Source organism: Alosa sapidissima, chromosome 2 (genome assembly GCF_018492685.1).
Source record: "Alosa sapidissima isolate fAloSap1 chromosome 2, fAloSap1.pri, whole genome shotgun sequence".
Taxonomy (NCBI): domain Eukaryota; kingdom Metazoa; phylum Chordata; class Actinopteri; order Clupeiformes; family Clupeidae; genus Alosa; species Alosa sapidissima.
This window is the reverse complement of record NC_055958.1, coordinates 12550323-12568317: the sequence shown is the minus strand read 5'-3', so window position 1 is coordinate 12568317 and position 17995 is coordinate 12550323. Positions and strand designations below refer to the sequence as shown.

Below are 17995 nucleotides of genomic sequence, written 5' to 3'. Positions count from 1 at the left end.
CGTGACTCCAATGAAGAAAGGGATTCGGCAACAAAATTGATTGATCGATTAGATTAATCGGCGAATACTTTATAAGAAATGGGTTTCACTTACTCCTCTATGACGGTAAACTAAATATTTTTTGGCGTGTGGACAAAAGAAAGCATTTCAGGGCTTTGGGAAAAGAGTTTTCACTGTTTGTCACGACCCATGGGGCTCACGGGACTCCCCTGGGAGAGCAGGCCTTTCCTACAGGCATGGTCTCCTAGCTTTGGGCTCTTCACAATCACATGGGACTGAAGAGACCCACAAGCACAAACTGCAGCACGAGTCCAGCTGCATTTTTAACGGAAGTCGGAAGTCACTCTTATAATGCTCTTAAATGCTGCACTCATCCCGTGAACACCTCTAAACTGCTTCTCTCTCTCTCTCTCTCTCTCTCTCTCTCTCGCTCTCTCTCTCTCGTAGGTACTTGCCCCCTGAGTGTTTTGTGGTGGGGAAGGAGCCTCCTAAGATCTCCAACAAAGTGGATGTCTGGTCTGTGGGGGTCATCTTTTTCCAGTGCCTCTATGGGAGAAAGGTAAGTTCAGTGCCTTAAATATACAGTCAGCGATTGCACAGGAGGGTCGCATTTGTTTGTATTTAGCATTATATATAAACCAAGGTCCAAGTGAAACATACCCAAGGTAGCGAGGAAAAACTCCACACAAGGTTTCGTTTTTACAGCGTACTGACGGAATGGGCAGCTAGCGGTCTTGAGAAGATGTCTGAATGTAACAAAAAATGTTAATAACATTTAATAATGATATTGGGTCACGGCAGTGGGTGAAAACCATTGTAGAACACTCACTCACTCTTAAGGTGCTTGCCTTTCACCATTCTACCCACACACCCCACTGCGTCCCTCCCAGTGTGCCGTGTCACCGTATGCCCAGTGGAACCCTGGCATCAGGTTGGCACAGCACATTCCATGTGTGTTTCTACTCTAGAGTACTGTACGTCACTTTGGAAAGAGGTGTGTGTGTGTGTGTGCGCACAGACACACACTCTCTCTTCAGGATGCTGCATTTGAAATACTACATTGTGTAATTTGTCATCATCTGCTCTCCTCCTCCAGCCGTTTGGGCACAACCAGTCCCAGCAGGACATCCTCCAGGAGAACACCATCCTCAAAGCCACAGAGGTGCAGTTCCCCGTCAAGCCGGTAGCCAGCAACGAGGCCAAGGTGAGACACCAGCACCCCGCCACCCACCCACACACAGCCACTACCGCCACAGCCACTACGGCCTCTTCATTCAAAGGCAGAAATCAGTCTGGGTGGAAAATGGGTGTGTTCCTGGAAGATGTGTTTGTTTTGTGTGTGTTTTTGTTTTCTGGGTCATGTCCATGAACTGGGCGAATTTTTGAAGGGTTGCATTATCGGTCTCCAATTTGGGTTGCCTTAGTGGCGTAAGATGCTCTATTTTAGGTGGGCAGAGTAAGATTAGCAAGATTTGTGGGAAAGGGAAAAAACAAATCTGTAGGTACTTCAGACTAGTTGGTAGACATGAAAGTTAAGTGCCCTTAGCAGGGGGAGAAGATGTCTGTCTCCGTGATAAAAAGAAGTTTAATGCACCTGCTGCTCGGAGCATTAAAGGAGCATTCCGGCGGCTACAGTGCTACACTCTGGGGGCATGAACATGAGCCCCCATGTTCTTGCCCCCATGTTCTTGCCCTCCTGCTCCTAGAGTGTAGTACTGTAGCTGCCTGGCAGTTTTAGCTTTTGGCTGCAGTAACTCGAGTAAAAACCGTTTCAAAAATTGATTTTTTCACCAACAGTACTCAGTGAAATTCTCCTTTAATTCTACATGCAGTAGTCCATACTATAATGAGCTGGCATGACAGTCCCTTACTCCACACCCAAAAATTAGGAACTCTGATGCAGAAACACCTTGTGAACACTTAACATTCTGGTCTGTGTTCTAGCATCAGTTGCTCCATCCTCACTCAGACCAGAGTGATGCAGAAACACTTTTTGTTCACACCCTCTTACCTGCTTGTCCTACATATATATCTCTCTCTCTCTCTCTCTCTCTCTCTCTCTCTCTCTCTCTCTCTCTCTCTCTCTCTCTCTCTCTCTCTCTCTCTCTCTCTCTCTCTCTCTCTCTCGTCTCTCTCTCTCTCTCTCAGGCTTTTATCCGGCGCTGTCTGGCCTATAAGAAGGAGGACCCGCTTCGATGTCCAGCAACTGGGCAGTGACACGTACCTGCTGCCCCACATGAGGCGCTCCAGTTCGTCGGGCAACCTGCAGCTCGGCGGTCCTTCCTCCTCCAGCCCCGCCTCCACCAGCATCATCTCCTACTGAGGGCCTGCACTGACTCCTCCCATCACTATGCTACAGGCACACCCCCTCGGCTGAAGGCCACACCCCCCCCCCCCCCCCCCCCCACGCAAAACAAAAAAGCTTAAGTGTGAGAGAGATGGACAGAATAAAAGACACTGAGAAAGAGAAGAGAAGGGGGGATGGGTTTGGAAGAGGAGGAGGAAAAGAGGGGGCAAAAAAAGCAGCACCAGTATCCAGAGCCCTGATGGGCCACAGTGAAGTGAAGTCCTCTCAAAAAGACTTCTTTTGGGGAAGGAAGGAGGGAATTTGGAGAGCTGGAGATGTTGGCTTGGACTGCGCCCAGGCTTGTTGAGATGTGAGGGTGTTTCCTAGAGGAGAGAACCGATAGTTTTAAGATAGGAGAGAGACAAGTAATAAATGAACCTGGATGGATTGGAAAATGGTTAGAGAAGAATGTAGAAGATGATGATGATGAAGATTTGGCAAGACAGAAGAGAGCCCAAGAGAGACACTGAGTGGAAGAGTGAACATGGCCTTTTTTTTTTTCTTTTTTTCTTTTTTTTTTTTTTCCTCCAATGAAGATTCTGGTAGAGCACTGCTAACCTGTTTAGCTTATCAAGTGACTAATGAAGTTGTCCTGATTTGCTTAATGGCAGTGGAGACCAAGCCCTGTGTCTGGCCCCGTGTTACTGTAGGTGCCACCAGGGGGCGCCAGCAGGCACCATCTCTGAAACACACCTGCATGGCCCCTTGCTTTGGAACGGAGTCAGGTTTGGCATGGCACCGGTGTTCTGTTGGACTGCCACTGTAAGAGTTCTAGGACTGAACCATCTGCTCCCAACCAGGACTAGAACCGGTCCAAAGGTTTGGGGCTGCCTGGGAAGATGTCTCAACAAATAATGAAATAACGTTGCTTAGATGCTTGGTAGGTCTAAAGCACAGGGGTGATCGCTTTTCTGTTTCAAAGTTTCTTTTAAAAAAAAAAAAAAAAAAAAAGAAGAAAAACCAGATATGCGAGGGTATAGCTCCGTCATCCTTTTTTGTTCTTTGATGAGCAGGTTAGTCACAAGAATGTAATTTTAGTGTATCCATCAATGAGATTTAGTGTTCCCAGACCCCCAAGGCTACATACTAATGTTGAATGCACAAAAATAACCAAATCTAGACATGCCGCTATGTACAGAATCCTATGCAGGAAGAATAAACTCACACAGAAAATAAAATAAAGTTCTTGTAGAGATGTACCTGTATATTTGCTGTACAGAATCGTAATTTCAAATATCAAATAAAAAAAAAAAAACATTTCATTCTGTACAAAGGTTTATCTTTTGTTTCCTTAACTTCTTTTTTTCCTTGTAAATTTGTTTTTTCTTTTTGTTTTATTTTGCTCCTGGAGTGTTTTTTGGCTGCTTTGGATGTTGCTCTTTTTAAGGAAAAAAAAGGCTGTATGATCTTTGGGTACAAATTGTACAGTTCTGTCAAAAGAATTAATGACAATAAATGCCAGGAAATAACTTCACACGAGACACATGGGTCTTTTATCCCTTCCACACGAATGTCTAATAGAAACCTGTCGAGCACTTTTATAGGTCTCTGTTTTGGTTTTTAGTGTGTTACCATGGAAAATGGGTGTGTCCATTTGTGTAAATACATTACTCGTCTACGGACAAAACAACTACAACTGGTTGTTACCGGTTCTCTCGTTCCAGATTCAGCATTAAGAGTACAATGCTCTAGACGCACGCACGCACGCACGCTTGTCAGTACCCACATATGCCTCCAGGAGAGGGATGCCGTGGGTTTTAACTTAACCACAAACGGGCCCTAGTGTCCAGAGGGGGGCGGGGGGGTGTCCAGTTTTGCCAGGTTTGCGGGTTTCCTGACCCACCTCCCCATCTCTCCCCTTTCCACTCAATTCCGCTGTACTCGTCATTGTCCAATCAAATACCCCACCACCAATATAGATCAGGCTTAATACATGTTCAAATACACCACCACCAATATAGATCAGGCTTATTACATGTTCAAATACACCACCACCAATATAGATCAGGCTTATTACATGTTCAAATACACCACCACCAATATAGATCAGGCTTAATACATGTTCAAATACACCACCACCAATATAGATCAGGCTTAATACATGTTCAAATACACCACCACCAATATAGATCAGGCTTATTACATGTTCAAATACACCACCACCAATATAGATCAGGCTTATTACATGTTCAAATACCACCACCACCACCAATATAGATCAGGCTTAATACATGTTCAAATACACCACCACCAATATAGATCAGGCTTAATACATGTTCAAATACACCACCACCAATATAGATCAGGCTTAATACATGTTCAAATACCACCACCACCAGATCAGGCTTAATACATGTTCAAATACCACCACCACCAATATAGATCAGGCTTAATACATGTTCAAATACACCACCACCAATATAGATCAGGCTTAATACATGTTCAAATACCACCACCACCACCAGATCAGGCTTAATACATGTTCAAATACACCACCACCAATATAGATCAGGCTTAATACATGTTAGCCTGGGTGTTCCCATGCTGCCTTGCGCGCGATTTGATTCACGCTGCTAAGGCAGCCTGGAGACCATGGAGCAAATTTTCGCCTGAGATAGGGGACCAATCACAGAACAAGGGGGAAAGCAAGACGATGATGAGCTATGCACAGACACATTTGATAGACATTCGTGGCACCCAATAAACGGATCTGGGCATTTTTTTTCAAATACGAGAAAATTAACGTTTGGTTCCCAGACCACGTCTCATTGAGAAGTGGTGGCGCTAGCCAGGCTAAATACATGTTCAAATACCACCACCAATATAGATCAGGCTTAATACATGTTCAAATACACCACCACCAATATAGATCAGGCTTAATACATGTTCAAATACCACCACCACCACCAATATAGATCAGGCTTAATACATGTTCAAATACACCACCACCAATATAGATCAGGCTTAATACATGTTCAAATACACCACCACCAATATAGATCAGGCTTAATACATGTTCAAATACCACCACCACCAATATAGATCAGGCTTAATACATGTTCAAATATGTGCAGGAAGCCAAACCAAGAAGTTTAGAGACTTTGTTTTTTAAGTTTCCCTTCTGCTAATGATGTGGTGCCTTAATTGACGCACAAGAGAAGGAACATCAAAAAAACAGGAAAATGCACTTTCAAATCAGAATTCCATGCAAAGTGTGGATTGAATTATCAGTTATCTTTCAAATCACAATTTTTTTGCAGAAAATTCTGAGCCTATCTACGGTTTTAAAGTCAGAGAGAGTTCGGACAACTCAAATCATGGGTGCCATGTTTAAGACCAACGTCAGATGATTCTAATCTGCAGTGTCTATGGGGCGAATATGCTATGTTGAATAAAATAGCTTATTTTTACCATTAACAGGCCTCTAAATGTTACTATCAATGTTTGTCAATGTTTTTTCTGCTTCGCAGTCTTGCACTGTTGCAATATGTGCAACAGTTGGGCTTTTTAATTATATTTTTTATTTATTTAGATATTTTTCCACTATTCACTGTACTATGTTAATGGTGATCTGATGAATGTTGGTATGAAACATGCCGTTCACGAAACATGACCGCCTCAGAACCAATCACATAACGGGACAGAAGTCCATTCGATTCCCTAGCTGGCCAAACTCAATATAGATGGCTCTGTTTAAAGTGGTACCATATCGCCATCTGCTGGCCTTATAGTGTAATGCTTAAAAAATGGCAGTAAGGTTTCATCCACAAGTATTTGGATAATTTTAATGGGGTTTACTTTACTCATTCAGAAGAGGAAATCCTTCACATGAAACTTCTCTGGAGCCAGTCTGTGTTACAGTATATTCAACAAAAGCTGTTTTGTGTTCAGTACCTCAAAGGCCTTCTCTAGCCCTTCCCAGTAGCCTAGCTCGTGAAGACAGGTCTGCGGGGGTTAGAGGGGAAAGTCCAGAGCTCTGAGCATCGTGGGCGTCTCCTCACTGTCCAGATGCAGCTGGGTCATCTACACACACAGGGCTCCCTCACACGTCTGCTGATGAATACATGGAGTATTGCTGCAGCTGTGGTCATATTTGCCTAGTCATATATGCTCTACTACTACATTGCCTGGACAACGAATTTAGTCAGGAATCAGGATGAATTAAATTGTCGGTTGATGAGCCAGAAGGATGTACCCAGTATGAATAATTGATAAGTGATGGTTTGTGATATATTGTGATATATTTTACTGTATCTTATTCTAAGAAATGATAAACAATCAGAGGGAGAGACTGGGGAACAGGGTGTACAGAAGATGCAGTAAAGTGTGTGACATCGGTTAAGACTGAAAGAGGATGTTAGTTTTAATGTCTTGTATGGTATCTAGACGAATCACCAGTGAGCATAATTTGAAAATGTTCCTTGTTAGAAGTTGGAAGATATACAACATGTTCACAATCACATGTTACAGTCCCAATGACAGGAGATGAATGTAGTAACCTCCTCAATCTCTTTACATCAGTCTTGTTTTAACCTCATCACTCAGATAAGGTTGTTGGAAAAACAGACAAGCAATTAACTGACATTATTTGTGAGTGATTTTATTTTGCCTGAAATTTAAAATAATTGAGACAAATAGCATTAATATTTTTTTTCATACTCATATCCTCATCAAAAGCACACAATATTACAATAAAGAGTGAACGGCATGATTACTACAAAGGATAGAATATTAACAACACAAACTAATAGGACAGTTGAAATGTGAAATGTTTAAAAATCAAATATTTGTAATTAATGTAGGTATCTAAAACATTGACCAAACTCTGAATTGTTGAACACACATCTTGAGTAGCTAGTTGAATAAGCATGAAGCACATCTTAAACTGGTCAGATTTAGCACATATATCATGTCTATCAGATTACATAAGACCATCAGCCAACAGATGGCGTCAAATAGTCAGAAGGAAACACATATTGGTATGAAATAAGCTGTTTGTACATACAATTCTAAGTAGCCTATTGAAAAAAGGTAGATTGAAAAAAAAACACCTCAGCAACCCACAATTGTTTCTCAAGACTGAAGTCCTTTAGCACATGAACTGGTGGAGCTGTCTGAGGCTGATGCGTGTGGGTTTAGTCGCTGAGTTCCTCCATCTCCATGGCATCAGGGAGGGCTCCATCTCCATGTCATCAGGGAGGGCTCCATCTCCATGTCATCAGGGAGGGCTCCATCTCCATGGCATCAGGGAGGGCTCCATCTCCATGTCATCAGGGAGGGCTCCATCTCCTCTCTGCTGCCCCTCTCTGCTCGGCTGTCCTGGAGTCTCAGTGTCTCTTCTCAGGGTCTCCTGGGAGGCCTGGTCTCCTCCTCTGTTCCTCAGATACACCAAGAAGATCACAGCAGATGAGAGTATCGCCAGCAGCCCACAGACCATCAGAGAAGCGTACGCTCTGTAGAAAGGAGAGTCAACGCCGTAAGGATCCTTGTAATGCAGGTGGATGGAAGTCTCTGCACAGAAATCAGTACTATATTTCCATGTTTTGCATGTGTACACACCACTGTCTTCAGCTGTGGGGTTGGATATGACCAGAGAGAATGGAGAAGCTGATGTGTTCACTCTGCCTCTCAGCTCCTCAGGTAAAAGCACAGCTTTGTCTTTAGAGTCCAGAATCAACTCTTTTACACCTGCTACTTTCTGACGATACCACTGGACGTCAGAAGCATTTGGTGGGCAGTCTAGTTTGACGGTTTCATGGTTCGAAAATATGGCAATGACGTTTTTACCAGAACAACCAAAAGTAATATATTTAACTAACACTTTGTGGTGAGTACAGCTGCAAAAATACTCACCATATTGGTGTTTAAAAGAGGGGATGATGAGGGAGTAGTCTCCGGTCTGGCTGCCGTTCAGCATGTACATCTCCTGAGTCTCATTGAGAGGAACATGAGAGGGGTCCTCAGACAGAACAGTGATGTTACCAGAGGGAGTTTCCCAGTAGACCTGATGAGGAGACGTGGCATTGGCATTACAGGGAAGAGTCACTTGCTCTCCAAGTCTGTGGCGGACGGGTATTACTGTATAAAACACTGTTGTGGATCTGAGATTTAGGCACTGACCTCTAGACCAAATCAGACACTCGTAAAAATGACAGAAATCTTCTTCAGTTATCTCATGGAGGATGACTGATGAACTGTTAAGGTCAACCTGCAGTCTACCCCTCAGGTCTTCAGGAAGTCTCTCCGTGGATTTGGTGAGATTGTGTGAGTTGGTGTCCAAAACTAGGCTTTTTGGGGCCTCATGTCTGATATACCCTGTTTTACATTGACTCGTTTCCCTGTACACCTGTATTGTCGCTGCCTCTCCTTCCACTGACTCTGATCCACAAATATGAATGCTGCCGCCAATCAAGGTGTGAAGAGGGATAAAAAACTCTCTTGCAGAACAGACGATGAGGGAGTAGTTCCTCTGGACTGTGATGTTCCCACCCAGCCAGCCTTCCACCCGGAACTCTCCGCTGTCAGAGGATTTGATATCAAACATTGGTGATTCCATTATTACATTGGTATATGTGATATCACGCTCCTTTGAATATGAACTGTTAGACTGAGAAGTGTTGAGCAGAGGCAGGTCTCCGTCTGTAGAAACACTGTACAGCACGTAGTAGTCAGCAGGATCCAGGTTTCGTATGCGAAAGCTTGTGTATTCTCCAGGCACGGCAAATGCGAATGACTCAGGGTCCTGGTGACAGTTTGCACCGCTGATGAGGATGGACAGCAAAAATGGGACCAGTCTTCCCACCTCCATTCTGAGACTCTCACACTCACTACTGCTCTCAGTGATGTTCACACACATTCTGAATCCCCTCTCTCTCACACAAGTCAAGTCAAGTTTATTTATAGCGCATTTCGTACATAGAGGTCATTCAATGTGCTTTACAGACTAATATGCCCTGTGATTAATATCTCTGTGTGTTGTGCAAGCCTTGTATGTTCAGGAAGTGAGTGAGTAGGTGTCAGGAAACTGGCTGCAGCTAGGGATGAGACAGCCATGTCCTCATTTTTTCATAAATAACATGAAGCAGAACAAGTGGTTTTACATATACTGTAAAAATAGACATATTTTTTTTGTCAAACCTGACAAGTTATTTGATGAAGAAAATGGTGATGAAATCTGAACAAGTGATCAGACATTTCCACTTTTTGAAGCATATGCAATATGCTGATGCGTGTGGGTTTAGATACTGAGTAGACTATAAAAAAACTAGCAAATTATAGTAACTACTGCAACTCACAATTGTTTCTCAAGTCTGAAGTCCTTTAGCACATGAACTGGTGGAGCTGTCTGAGGCTGATGCGTGTGGGGTTAGTCGCTGAGTTCCTCCATCTCCATGTCATCAGGGAGGGCTCCATCTCCATGTCATCAGGGAGGGCTCCATCTCCATGTCATCAGGGAGGGCTCCATCTCCTCTCTGCTGCCCCTCTCTGCTCGGCTGTCCTGGAGTCTCAGTGTCTCTCCTCAGGGTCTCCTGGGAGGCCTGGTCTCCTCCTCTGTTCCTCAGATACACCAAGAAGATCACAGCAGATGAGAGTATCGCCAGCAGCCCACAGACCATCAGAGAAGCGTACGCTCTGTAGAAAGGAGAGTCAACGCCGTAAGGATCCTTGTAATGCAGGTGGATGCTTTTCTCAGAGCAGAAAAAGCCTTCCAGCCCTTTTCTGCATGTGTACACACCTCTGTTTTCAGCTGTGGGGTTGGATATGACCAGAGAGAATGGAGAAGCTGAAGTGTTCACTCTGCCTCTCAGATCCTCAGGTAAAAGCACAGCTTTGTTAGAGTCCAGAATCAACTCTTTTACCCCTGCAACTGTCTGACGATACCACTGGACGTCAAAAGAATCTGGTGGGCAGTCTAGTTTAATGGATGCATTGTTGGAAAATATAGCAGTCTCATTCAAGAAATTAAAGCAAGCAGCAATGTAATAGCTCATTAATCTTCTCTGGTGAGCACAGTAGTAATAGCCTTCTTGTGGTTTAAAAGAGGGGATGATGATGAGGGAGTAGTCTCCGGTCTGGCTGCCGTTCAGCATGTACATCTCCGGAGTCTCATTGAGAGGAACATGAGAGGGGTCCTCAGACAGAACAGTGATGTTACCAGAGGGAGTTTCCCAGTAGACCTGATGAGGAGACGTGGCATTGGCACTACAGGGAAGAGTCACTTGCTCTCCAGCGGTCAAGTAGAGTTTAATGTGATGCCGTACTAATGTGATTCTCCAGGTTTGGCACTGATCTCTACGCCAAATCAGACACTCATATTCATGACATAAATGCTCTCCTTTTTTACCCTGGAGGATGACTGATGAACTACTAAGGTCAACCTGCAGTCTACCCCTCAGGTCTTCAGGGAGTCTCTCCATGGATGAGTTGGTGTCCAAAACCAGACTTCTTGGTCCGTGCCATCTGTTACAGTCACTAGCTCTCCTGTACAGTTGTATTTCTGCAGCTTCCTGCTCTCCTGAGTCTGATCCACACAACTGAACTGAATGAAAAGTTCCTCCAACGTGTACAATTTTGAATCTTTGTGTAGTACAGACAAGCAGGGAGTAGTTCCTCTGGACTGTGATGTTTCCACCAATCCAGCCTTCAACCTGGTACTTTCCACTGTAAGAGGCATTGATGACTTGTAGTTGAAATTGCTCAAAATTGTCAAATGACACTTTGTAGTATGTGACATTATGCTCCTTTGAATAAGATCCATCAGGCTGAGAAGTGTTGAACAGAGGCATATCTCCGTCTGTAGAAACCCTGTACAGCACGTAGTAATCAGCAGGCTTCAAATCCTTTGTGGGAAACTTAGCATCTACTCCAGGTACTGCAAACATTAATGACTCCAGGTCCCGGTGACAGTTTACACCGCTGATGAGGATCGACAGCAAAAATGGGACCAGTCTTCCCACCTCCATTCTGAGACTGACACGTTCTGAATCCCCTTATTCTCACACAGACCAATAAGTGCTGTGGATAATATCTCTCTATCTTGTACAGGCCTCCTCTATTCAGGAAGTGAATGGGAGATTACTGTAAAACTTATCATGTGACATTAGTTTCAGATGAAAATGGTTCACACAGATGAGGCAGCCATATATCCAGAGCCATAGGGTTGAGAGACTTGCAGCTAGCTGTTTTGACCCATCGGAAGTGCTGAGGCCATTTTCTCTCAGCAGGATGTCCCTGAGAGGAACGAGTTCTTGGTATCAATGACAGGAATCTCTCACAAACAAAAAACCCCTCAGAAGGAATATCATACTAAAAACTTTAGAACTGGTATGGTCTCTCATTGACTGACATTCCATGGTTATGATGGTTCATTAGCTTTGATCACATGAAAATGAGATGCATACCTTTTCTTCTTCCAACAGTAGAACAGAGAGCACAAAACTCTGTGGTCATATCTTTTTATATCACACAGGCCTCATCTGCTGAGGAATTGAGTTAGATATGAAATTATGTTTAATATCAGCTAACTTATAAATAACAAGGCCAAGGGAAAATAAACTATAAAAAACGTGGTCACTGCACACTCTATCGCTTTCTTCTTGTTTATTGACACCAACGTTTCGGCCTGAGAGTGTGTGGTTTTATAATATCAGATAGCTGTAAGAGGAAAAATGATAATGCACAACTTGTCCACAGCCATAGAGTTGAGCAACATGTTGAGGTTGTTGGGTTTGTGAATTGTATGGAAGATCTACGGGCCTTCCATAATGGCAGCAATAGCCACAGTAGAACTGCAAAATTAATAGAACACAATAGATTTATTGAGTTTACTCTGTGAAAATGTCTTCATACCTTTTTCATCATCAAGTGTCCCTGAGAAGGGTGAATTATTTGGCATGAATGACATGGAATCACTTACAGAACAAAACACACATAAAGAGTAGAATAAACGTGACACAAATTTAAAGGTACACTATGCAGGTTTAGGTATTTTTGGCGAGTTTAGAGCTCCTTCTAGAGTCACGATGTATATGTGTTACTCTGCTATTGTAAATATCAAACTTCTCACGACTTATCCCCCCTGTACACAATGCAAATGCTTTTGTTGTGGAGGTGAATGATTAACAACAGGCAAAAGATATATCCATAGAACTATATCTACTGACAACTATTAGGGGTTTGCACGGCGTGTCATCAGATCTGGACGTTGCCATATTGGAGATATTCGCCTCATTAGAAAGCATTAGGCACTGAAGTAAATCCCTAACATCGTCAAGGAAAATGGTTAATTATTGCCGTGTTTTAGGTTAGGTCTGACTGAGAAAAACATCTGGTGTAGGTATCAACTTCCAAAAGTCATTAAAAAAACAGGGAAAAAGGAGAATAATGTCAGAAGTTATCAGAGGAAGGGGGCGCTTGTGGTTGAACTTGGTACTTCGTCTCCCTCACCCAACCCTTGCCTTTGCATCTTAGACGCATTTTGATGAGATTTTCTGTTGTTTAGACACGGCTACAATCACGTAAGATATCCAAAGTGCATAATACTCCATTGTACTTCATTCACTGAGTATCGCCAATATGGCCGCGTGTGCTGGGTTACCATGGTTACCGGCCAGAACGTGACGTCCGTGCAAACCCCTAATATCTACTGTTTCAGATTCTCGCGAGTTTTGGTGGGGCCAGGGCGGCACTCTTAGAAGCTGCATGGCTGGTTTTCTCGGTAGGGACTCGCTACATCTTTGCTGTATAGCTAGGTGAATGATTCGCCTATTACAAGTTCGTTTACCATCGAATTGGCTTCATAAAGGTGAAAATCTTGCATAATAATTATGTGCCTTTAAAGACTGGGAAGAGTTAGTGACTAGAGCTTTCTATGCTTCATTTCTTACTGCTGAGGCCAAAGTTGTATCTAAAAATACAAGAGTGCAAAGCCACAGAGAGAGATTTGGGGGTAGATTTAGATTTTGAAACCTCTAACTTACAAGGATACAAGGAAGTTTATTGTCACATGCATATAGTTACTGGAAGTAAGAAATGCAGTGAAATTATGTCTGGTGTTAGCCTATTTGTGCATTAATGGGGGGGGAGGGGGGGGGGGGTAAAAAGTGCAGTAGAAGAGGGGTTTAGTAGATTAAGTGGCAAGGGCTGCATAAGAAAGGTGGGGGAGGATTTGAACTTGAGTCTCACCCTCCATACACTCCTCCACACATTTCCTGCCTCACTTAAAAAGATAAAGTTATCAGATGAGTGCAGAGAGCTGAATTTCTTGCATCTCAGCAATTCTCTTGCGACAAAGTCTGTTCCGTGTTCAATATTTGCATGATACAGTGTTGATATACATATTATACCTAAATGCCATAAAGCCTTTTAACATTAGTCAGTATGAAATGCTCACTGATTGACAGGCCAGGGTCATAAGGGCCAGAGCCGTATATCTAATGGCTCTGATGAAGGTGTCCTATTGGCGCCCTCTACTGGACATTAAGAGGTGTACTTGTTCTCTGGCCAGCAGTAGGACAGAGACCACACAACACCAGTGCATTACATTTACCTCCACAGTGTTGTACCAGATTAGCACAGGATAAGTGTCTTCAAATAATCTATTAAAGAAGTTATGGCACGTACACACACGCGCACACACACACACACACTCACATATGAGCTACACTACACAGCTACACTGGCTACCTATGGCGGCCCGCATCAAATTCAAGGCTCTAACGCTTGCCTACAAAGTAGTCTTCGGTTTGTTTGTATCTTGTGTGTCTTCATAAGATCAGGGACATTGTAATAGTCAGGATCCACTCATTTAATGCAACTGGCCCGCATCAAATTCAAGGCTCTAACGCTTGCCTACAAAGTAGTCTTCGGTTCTGCTCCCACCTACTTGAATGTCCTCATACAGACATACGCTACCTCCAGACCGTTGCGCTCCTCAGACGAACGACATTTAGCTCTACCACCAGTACGCTCAGGCCAATCCAAACTGTTCTCTTCAGTTGTTCCTCATTGGTGGAACACACCTACAAGGGCAGGGACATCCCCCTCCATTCCAAAACTGCTGAAGACCCAGCTTTTCTCCTCATCTCCTCTCATAGCACCACTTACTTTAGAGAACATCTCCTCTCATAGCACCACTTACAACAAGTCTTGCTGATCCTAGCACTTACCACCCATCTTGAACTGACACTCAACTGTTTAAAAACAGCACTCACTGATGCACTTATTCTTACTGTACTCTACCGTTTTTAAATTGTCCTAAAATTGTTGAGAGAATTGCTTTAAAAAACTTAAACTGTTTACCATGTTGTTAGTCGCTTTGGTTAAAAATGCGTCAGCCAAATGTAATGTAATATGAATGCATGCTCAAACGCACATGTACTGTACACACACACACACAGACGTATACTCCACAGAAAACTCCCAGGCTGCACACAAGCACAAGCACATCAGCTGGTATGTGGTCCCACATGTGTATGTGGTCCCAGCAGCACTAGACCAGGGCCCCTGCCTCCTGTTGCTGGACCTCCTCTGCACTGCATATCATGTCTGTCTGTCTGTCCAACATAAAGAGCAGCAGGGACCCAGGAGCATCACACACCACCTAGTGTCCACTCTACTCTACCTCCACACACACCACCTAGTGTCCACTCCACTCTACTCTACCTCCTCCAGGACACACAGTGTGTGTGTGTGTGTGTGTGCGTGCGTGTGCATGCTTGCGCGTGTGCATGCTTATGTGTGTGTGTGTGTATGTGTGTGTGCAGGGATGTTGTACAATTAGGGCAGGCACGTGCTCACCCAAAATGACAAATTCTTTTTTTTTCTTTTTCACGCACGCAAACACATGCACGCACGCACACACACACTCTCTCTCTCTCTCTCTATACCTGCATGTGTACATCCTGTGAACTGAAGAGGAGGCCATGCTCACACAGATGAAATCAAGCCACCACCCCCCCATCCAACGTGCACCTAAACATGCTGTGTCTTCCTTTCACTTTTCTTTTCTACGACTATGGCGACATTGTGGTTTTAGTTAGTTAGGTCACTGCATTCAAGTTGCACACATTATGTTTGTTTGTATATTGTGTATCTTCATAAGATCAGGGACATTGTAATAGTCAGGATCCACTCATTTAATGCAACTCAATGTAATACTTTTACCCGCACATAATGGCTTCAAACTTCAGTTCATTAAGTGTTCTTCTTTTCAGCATATCAGGTGCACTAATGATGCACCACAACTTTTATTGGCCTTAAACTTTCCTACTCGCTAGACTTGACCAATCTTCCATAGCCTACGTGCACAAGTAGTTTGAGTAAAACTGCTGATCTTCATTATCTACCTGCTTGTTTACATCTTATCATGTATGGTATTATTTCATGATCGCTAGCCTAAATGTTTGATTATTTTTAATGTTGTCATCAGTTAACTTCATTCTACTGCGCTTGTAGCGCTGCCATTCAGTTGTGGACATTCGTAAATTGCGTTTATGGGCGGAGAAAGGCAGAGAAAGGCGCAGTTTACACTAAGGATTAAACGATCTGCCTTGAAATGTAGACTGCACACCGTCAGATGTTTTAGTGCTTCAATGGCTGTGTCCTCTCCGAACTTCGGGTTATTGATAGCCCGTAGCCACTTTTTGCACAACTCCAACTCTTTGGGTAATCTATGAAAATTTACTCCAGTGTATTTTCCTTGTGCTGGCTGAACTTCCCGGTAACATGCAAGTGCACACTAGGCTGCAGCTATCGATTCTTTTTGTAATAGATTAATCTAGCACTTTATGATCGATTACTCAGATCATTTTTTTTTTGCATTTTTAAACAACCAAAACACATAATGCATAACGAAAATGACATGGCTGTAAAATGATCAAGCAAATGGCACAGAGGTATTTATTCTAACTCCAAGATTAGGCTACAAAACTAAGCCCATTTATTGCAATTAACCCATTTAGTGTTTTTAAGTGCCAGTGCCATCAATTAAATAATGTTCAAAATGCTCTCTGTAAAATTGCAGCCTCTTGTGCATTACTTAGCTGGGCGAACAAAGCTGTCCATACTATGTTGTGAAGTGCTTGGAGGGAGAAGAGGGAAAGCAATTGAATGTATTAATATGTAGCCTAGGCCTACAACAAGTTTCATGCTGTAATCTAGACCTGACATCAACATAAATATCTGTTTTATGTAGATTTCTACACCTGCAGCATTTACCTTTAGGCTACTAACAAATAATTTTACCATTAGGCTACTAAAAAATCATTTCTGGGGTGAGTCTATTTGCTATGGTAACCTAGCAACCTGTGTGTGTATGTGTGTGCACGCGTGCGGTGCGTGAGGAAAGATGAGGGTGCATGCGTGAGGGGTTCTTTTTTAGGCATACTGTCTTGCAATTGAACTTGAATAAGTTTATTTACTTAAAAACATCAAAGCTAAACAAGCTATCACGACATCGCTACAAATACAGTATGTGATTAAAATCAGCCAATATCAATGTAGGCTATAGGCTACGTAGATAGATGATAGATAGGCTAGATAGATTGATAAATAGCCTAGCCTACTTTATTGACGCTTGGTGAAACAGCATGGAGTGGATATTTAGGTTCAGATGCTTGTTCTTTTCCTTTTTGAGTATGTAATGATCCCAAAACTTTACTTGAAAACTTTAGACATTCTCTGCCATTTATGGATGTCTCCGCCATCGCGCCAGCTAAATTCAGAATGTATCACGATTCACGCGCTAGTGGTGTGCTTCCTGAACAACGGTCCGTGTGGAACAATCAGATCCCTGCGCGTATAGTGCGCGTCATAGAAATTTAACGAGGCTTCGAGGCAGGGTTTTTGCCTCGAGTAATTTTTGTAATCGAGTTATTCGATTAACTCGATTAATCGTTTCAGCCCTAGTGCACACCATTTCGAAACACAAACGAGGAGTAATTCACTAATGAGTTCGCAAACTAAGTCTTCACTAGAAATTGTTTGAAATGATTTCCAGGTAGCGTAGAGTGGAGCTCAACGCTCGAGCCTTGGTTGACAGATTATGGGCGGAGTTGAACAATTGAGTTCGAAAGTGGGAGTGGCCTGCTGAGCTGAGCATTGCAATGCACTATGGGGATTGTTGTCTGCAATCCACAAGCACTAAAAAGTCATTTTCTGCCTTTTCTCGGTCAAGAAGGCACCAAATTAGAAATGTATGCTACTATTCTACTACATATATGACCCACTTTCAATACATATTTATGTCTCCACTGTTGGAATGTCCCTTTAAGAACTTTGTGTTTAGGATGAGTTTACTTAACAAAGTTTTGTCAAGTGTGGTTCCACGTAACTGTATCACTTAAACGTAACTTAATGTGGATGTGTGCTAGATATCTTTTTAACTTAAATTAATTGAACATAACAATGTGACTTTGATTGAACAGGACAGTATTAAGTTGAGTCAATGTAAGAATGCTGAATTAATTGAACATAACAGCACAGCTGTGTTCAAACCAACATAATGCTGTTATGTTCAAATAATTAAAGAATTCTTACCATTGACCTCAACTTAATACTGTCTGTTCAATCAAGTACATTGATGTTCAAATAATTTAAGTTCAAAAGATATAGCACCCATCCACCTTAAGTTACGTTTAAGTGATACAG

General features: G+C 42.9%; 1 long non-coding RNA gene across 1 annotated transcript; it reads left to right on the top strand.

The window, feature by feature from the left end:
- Positions 1-446: 446 nt before the first annotated feature.
- Positions 447-3821, top strand: LOC121696231. Its single transcript, XR_006026257.1, has 3 exons — positions 447-559; positions 1097-1204; positions 2149-3821. It is a non-coding gene; the product is annotated as an uncharacterized LOC121696231 (long non-coding RNA).
- The last annotated feature ends 14174 nt before the right edge of the window (positions 3822-17995 follow it).